Genomic DNA, 6134 nt, shown 5'->3' with positions numbered 1-6134 from the left:
TATGAAACTACCTCCCGGAGGTGGTTTCCATCTGGTTTGCAAAAATCGGATCTCATGCGGTTTGGGACTGTTCAGACTTCAAAAGAGTCATCCAGTTTCAATCTGGATGGGCTAAAAATCGGATATTGGCTGGCAGTCTGAACGCGGCCATAAACCCCCGAGCAATTATTACATAAACAATGGCAGGTAAAAACTCCCCTAGTGGGAGAAAAACCTTAAGCCAAACAGTGGCAAGAAAAACTCCCCTTTAGAAGGAAGAAACCTGGACCTGGATCATAAGGGGGGACCCTCCTGATGAAGGCCAGACTAGGGGGTCGGGGACGTCAGCAGCACACAGCAGACATCCACGTAGGCAGGTGGAAGCAGCAGCGGGATGACCAGAGGTGGGGGGGGGGGGGGCGTCAGCAGCACACAACAGTCATGTGGAAGCAGCAGCAGGATGACCAGAGGGGGGGGGGGGTGCAGGCAGGCGGAAGCAGCAACAGCAGACATCCATGTAGGCAGGTGGAAGCAGCAACGGGATGACCGGGGATGGGGGGGGGCTGGGAACACAGGCCAGAACGCAGCTCCCGAGGCTCCAGCCTGCAAACATGCACAAAAGAGAAAAAAGGGGGGCCGGCACAAGAAAACTACAGGAACGATGGACAAAAATGATAGCTATGAGATATTTATAATAAATAAAAATGGAAATGGAGAAGAGACGCAGGGAAAAGGAGAGGAGAAGAAGGGTGAGAGGCACCGCCCAGCGGATCATGTCGGTGCCCCCTGCAGCATAGGCCTATAGCAGCATATCTACCACCAAGCTATATTTGAGACTAACTATTATAGTCTTGTTCTATAGCTGCAACTATGACTACTGACTCTAACACACTAGAGTTTACACTACCTAGAGATTTACCAACACCAGCTAGAGGTTTACTAAACACTAACTATAGGCTTTACTAAACAGAAATGTTTTAAGTTTAGTTTTAAAGGTGGAGATGGTGTCAGCCTCCTTAACCCAGATTGGAAGTTGGTTCCAAAGTAATGGTGCCTGATAGCAAAACGCCCGCCCTCCAAATCTACATTTAGATACTCTAGGAACTACGAGTAAACCTGCACCCTGAGAGCGGAGAGCTCTGCCAGGAACATAAGGCTCTATCAGGTCTTGTAAATACTGCGGAGCTAAGCCGTCCATCCATCCATCCATCCATCTATGCATCCATCCATCCATCCATCCATCCATCCATCCATCCATCCATCCATCCATCCATCCATCCATCCATCCATCATCCATCCATCCATCCATCCATCCATCATCCATCCATCCATCTATGAAAATATTTGTTTCTTTTTGAAGCAACTTCTTTTTTGATTAAATGATAAAGATACAAATGTCCATCCCATAATAATTTGGCCCAAACACAAAACAACACGACTTCAATCAAAAAAGTTGCTTCAAACAAAAAAACTTCACTTCTATCAAAGAAAACATTTCCAATAAAAGAAAAACAGTTTTCAAATGCATCTCAAATATTCTTTTGCATTCAAACACTTTTTTTTTTTGATTGAAATTTTTTTTTTTTATGAAAATATATTTTTTGATTGAATAATTAAGACACAAATCTACCTCCATAATTGTGACATTCACTAATTTTGGAGAACATTTAGAATTTTTGAGTTCATGAACCCAGAACTTTGCAACAACATCTAAGAAAATATTTCCATCAGAGGAAGTTGTGGTTCATGATTTCACGGTGAAAATAATCATGTCACACTGAGGTTGTATTTCCTTATTTCCTTAATGATAAGAGCAACAATGAAGTTAAAAATAACGCAGGATCAAAACAGCTCACTTGTTCAGTTCAGTTTATTTGTGTTTCAGAGTTTCATCTCTTACATGAGACTTTAACAGACCGGGAGCTTCTTTGTAGCTCCGGGGGTTCGAGGACTCGGCCGTCTGTTCCTGTTGGAGGAGACTCTGGTTACATAACGAGGGAACGAGAGAATGAGAGAACGAGGGAATGAGAGAACGAGGAAACGGGGGAATGAGGGAACGAGAGAACAAGGGAACCAGAGAACGAGAGAACCAGCAGCAGGGATGAAGCCACAACATTACAGTCAGGAGCTTTACGGTTTAAGCAGCATTATAAGTGTACGATGTTTTCCTCTTTAGAGGATTTTCTGTTGCTTTTAGTGGAAGATATTTCTGGAGCAAAGAGCCAAGAAATACTTTCACAGACAGAAACAGAAACAGAAACACACACAAACATCTCAAGACTTAATCCCCCGTCATTAAACTACATGCAACTGTTAGTGATCCAAGTTAAACATTATATGAAAATCCTCTGATGGTGTTGGGTTTATATCAGACAGGTTTCATCTCAGATGAACATTAACTTCTCTTCACGGTGAGTTAGTTGTTTAAAAATGAGGTCAGAAGGGAAGAAATCATGAGAAATGCTAAGTTTCAACTCTACTAGTCCTGGTTTCAGTTACTAGTCCTGGTTACAGTTACTAGTCCTGGTTTCAGTTACTAGTCCTGGTTTCAGTTACTAGTCCTGGTTTCAGTTCTACTAGTCCTGGTTTCAGTTACTAGTCCTGGTTACAGTTCTACTAGTCCTGGTTTCAGTTACTAGTCCTGGTTTCAGTTCTACTAGTCCTGGTTTCAGTTACTAGTCCTGGTTTCAGTTACTAGTCCTAGTTTCAGTTCTACTAGTCCTGGTTTCAGTTACTAGTCCTGGTTTCAGTTACTAGTCCTGGTTTCAGTTACTAGTCCTAGTTTCAGTTCTACTAGTCCTGGTTTCAGTTACTAGTCCTGGTTTCAGTTACTAGTCCTGGTTTCAGTTACTAGTCCTAGTTTCAGTTCTACTAGTCCTGGTTTTAGTTACTAGTCCTGGTTACAGTTACTAGTCCTGGTTTTAGTTACTAGTCCTGGTTTCAGTTACTAGTCCTGGTTTCAGTTCTACTAGTCCTGGTTTCAGTTACTAGTCCTGGTTTCAGTTCTACTAGTCCTGGTTTCAGTTACTAGTCCTAGTTTCAGTTCTACTAGTCCTGGTTTTAGTTACTAGTCCTGGTTACAGTTCTACTAGTCCTGGTTACAGTTACTAGTCCTGGTTTCAGTTACTAGTCCTGGTTTCAGTTACCAGTCCTGGTTTCAGTTCTACTAGTCCTGGTTTCAGTTCTACTAGTCCTGGTTTCAGTTACTAGTCCTGGTTTCAGTTACTAGTCCTGGTTACAGTTCTACTAGTCCTGGTTTCAGTTACTAGTCCTGGTTTCAGTTACTAGTCCTGGTTTCAGTTCTACTAGTCCTGGTTACAGTTCTACTAGTCCTGGTTTCAGTTACTAGTCCTGGTTACAGTTCTACTAGTCCTGGTTTCAGTTACTAGTCCTGGTTTCAGTTACTAGTCCTGGTTCCAGTTACTAGTCCTGGTTTCAGTTACTAGTCCTGGTTTCAGTTACTAGTCCTGGTTCCAGTTACTAGTCCTGGTTTCAGTTACTAGTCCTGGTTTCAGTTACTAGTCCTGGTTTCAGTTACTAGTCCTGGTTACAGTTCTACTAGTCCTGGTTTCAGTTCTACTAGTCCTGGTTTCAGTTACTAGTCCTGGTTCCAGTTACTAGTCCTGGTTTCAGTTACTAGTCCTGGTTTCAGTTACTAGTCCTGGTTCCAGTTACTAGTCCTGGTTTCAGTTACTAGTCCTGGTTTCAGTTACTAGTCCTGGTTTCAGTTACTAGTCCTGGTTTCAGTTACTAGTCCTGGTTTCAGTTACTAGTCCTGGTTACAGTTCTACTAGTCCTGGTTTCAGTTACTAGTCCTGGTTCCAGTTACTAGTCCTGGTTTCAGTTACTAGTCCTGGTTTCAGTTCTACTAGTCCTGGTTCCAGTTACTAGTCCTGGTTTCAGTTACTAGTCCTGGTTTCAGTTCTACTAGTCCTGGTTTCAGTTACTAGTCCTGGTTTCAGTTACCCCCAGTGCTAGGGCCAGTCTTGTTCAGTTTATACATGCAGCCGTTGGGAAGTATAATCCAGAATCACGGCATACACTTTCATTGTTATGCTGATGATACGCAGCTCTATTTGTCTATGAAGCCGGATGAGACAGAACAGTTAGTTAAACTTCAGGCATGTCTTAGGGACATCAAAGACTGGATGTCCAGAAATTTCTTGCTTCTAAATTCAGATAAAACAGAGGTTATCATTCTTGGTCCAGAGCATCTTAGGAAGGGATTAGATGGTGTTGCGATGGCTTCCAGTGCAACTGTGAGAAACCTTGGTGTTGTTTTCGATCAGGATTTGTCGTTTAAACCATATGTTAATCAGGTTTGTAAAATAGCGTTTTTCCATCTCCGTAATATTGCAAAAATTAGGAAAATCCTCTCGCAGAGGGATGCAGAGAAACTAGTTCATGCGTTTGTATCTTCTAGACTGGATTACTGTAATGTGTTGTTAGCAGGATGTCCAAGTAATTTGCTGAATAGGCTCCAGCTGATCCAAAATGCAGCAGCACGAGTACTGACAGGAATTAGCAGGAGAGACCACGTCTCTCCAGTGTTAGCGTCGCTCCATTGGCTACCTGTAAAATTCAGAATTCAATTTAAAATTTTATTACTTGCATATAAAGCCCAAAACGGCTTAGCTCCGCAGTATTTACAAGACCTGATAGTGCCTTATGTTCCTGGCCGAGCTCTCCGCTCCCAGGGTGCAGGTTTACTCGTAGTTCCTAGAGTATCTAAATGTAGATTTGGAGGGCGGGCGTTCTGCTATCAGGCACCACTACTATGGAACCAACTTCCAATCTGGGTTAAGGAGGCTGACACCACCTCCACCTTTAAAACTAAACTTAAAACCTTTCTGTTTAGTAAAGCTTATAGTTAGTGTTAAGTAAACCTCTAGCTGGTGTTGGTAAATCTCTAGGTAGTGTAAACTTTAGTGTGTTAGAGTCAGTAGTCATTGTCGCAGCTATAGAACAAAACTATAATAGTTAGTCTCAAATATAGCTTCGCGGTAGATATGCTGCTATAGGCTTATGCTGCAGGGGGGACATGATCCGCTGGACGGTGCCTCTCACCCTTCTTCTCCTCTCCTTTTCCCTGCCTCTCTTCTCCATTACCATTTTTATTTATTATAAATATCTCATAGCTATCATTTTTGTCCATTGTTCCTGTAGTTTCTTGTGCCGGCCCCCCTTTTTTCTCTTTTGTGTATGTTTGCAGGCCGGAGCCTCAGGAGCTGCGTTCTGGCCTGTGTTCCCGGCCCTCCCCCCCCTCTGGTCATCCCATTGCTTCTTCCACCTGCCTACGTTGATGTCTGCTGTTGCTGCTTCCGCCTGCCTGCACCCCCCCCCCCCCCTCTGGTCATCCCGCTGCTGCTTCCACATGACTGTTGTGTGCTGCTGACGCCCCCCCCCCCCCTCTGGTCATCCCGCTGCTGCTTCCACATGACTGTTGTGTGCTGCTGACGCCCCCCCCCCCCCTCTGGTCATCCCGCTGCTGCTTCCACATGACTGTTGTGTGCTGCTGACGCCCCCCCCCCCCACCTCTGGTCATCCCGCTGCTGCTTCCACCACCTGCCTGCTGTGCTGTCGACGTCCCTGACTCCCCCAGTCTGGCCTTCGGCAGGAGGGTCCCCCCTTATGATCCAGGTCCTGCTCAAGGTTTCTTCCCTCCTAAAGGGGAGTTTTTCCTTGCCACTGTTTGGCTTAAGGCTTTTCTCCCACTAAGGGAGTTTTTACCTGCCATTGTTTATATAATAATTGCTCGGGGGTTTATGTTTATGTTTATGTTTATGTTTATGTTTATGTTTATGTTCATGTTCTGGATCTCTGGAAAGCGTCTAGAGACAACATCTGTTGTATTAGACGCTATATAAATAAAATTGAATTGAATTGAATTGAAATAGTCCTGGTTTCAGTTACTAGTCCTGGTTTCAGTTACTAGTCCTGGTTCCAGTTACTAGTCCTGGTTTCAGTTACTAGTCCTGGTTTCAGTTCTACTAGTCCTGGTTCCAGTTACTAGTCCTGGTTTCAGTTACTAGTCCTGGTTCCAGTTACTAGTCCTGGTTTCAGTTACTAGTCCTGGTTTCAGTTCTACTAGTCCTGGTTCCAGTTACTAGTCCTGGTTTCAGTTACTAGTCCTGGTTTCAGTTCTACTAGTCCTG

Source organism: Cololabis saira, chromosome 12 (assembly GCF_033807715.1).
Source record: "Cololabis saira isolate AMF1-May2022 chromosome 12, fColSai1.1, whole genome shotgun sequence".
NCBI classification, from domain to species: Eukaryota; Metazoa; Chordata; class Actinopteri; order Beloniformes; family Belonidae; genus Cololabis; species Cololabis saira.
The sequence above is the reverse complement of the archived record's forward strand: the minus strand, read 5'-3'. Positions refer to the sequence as shown.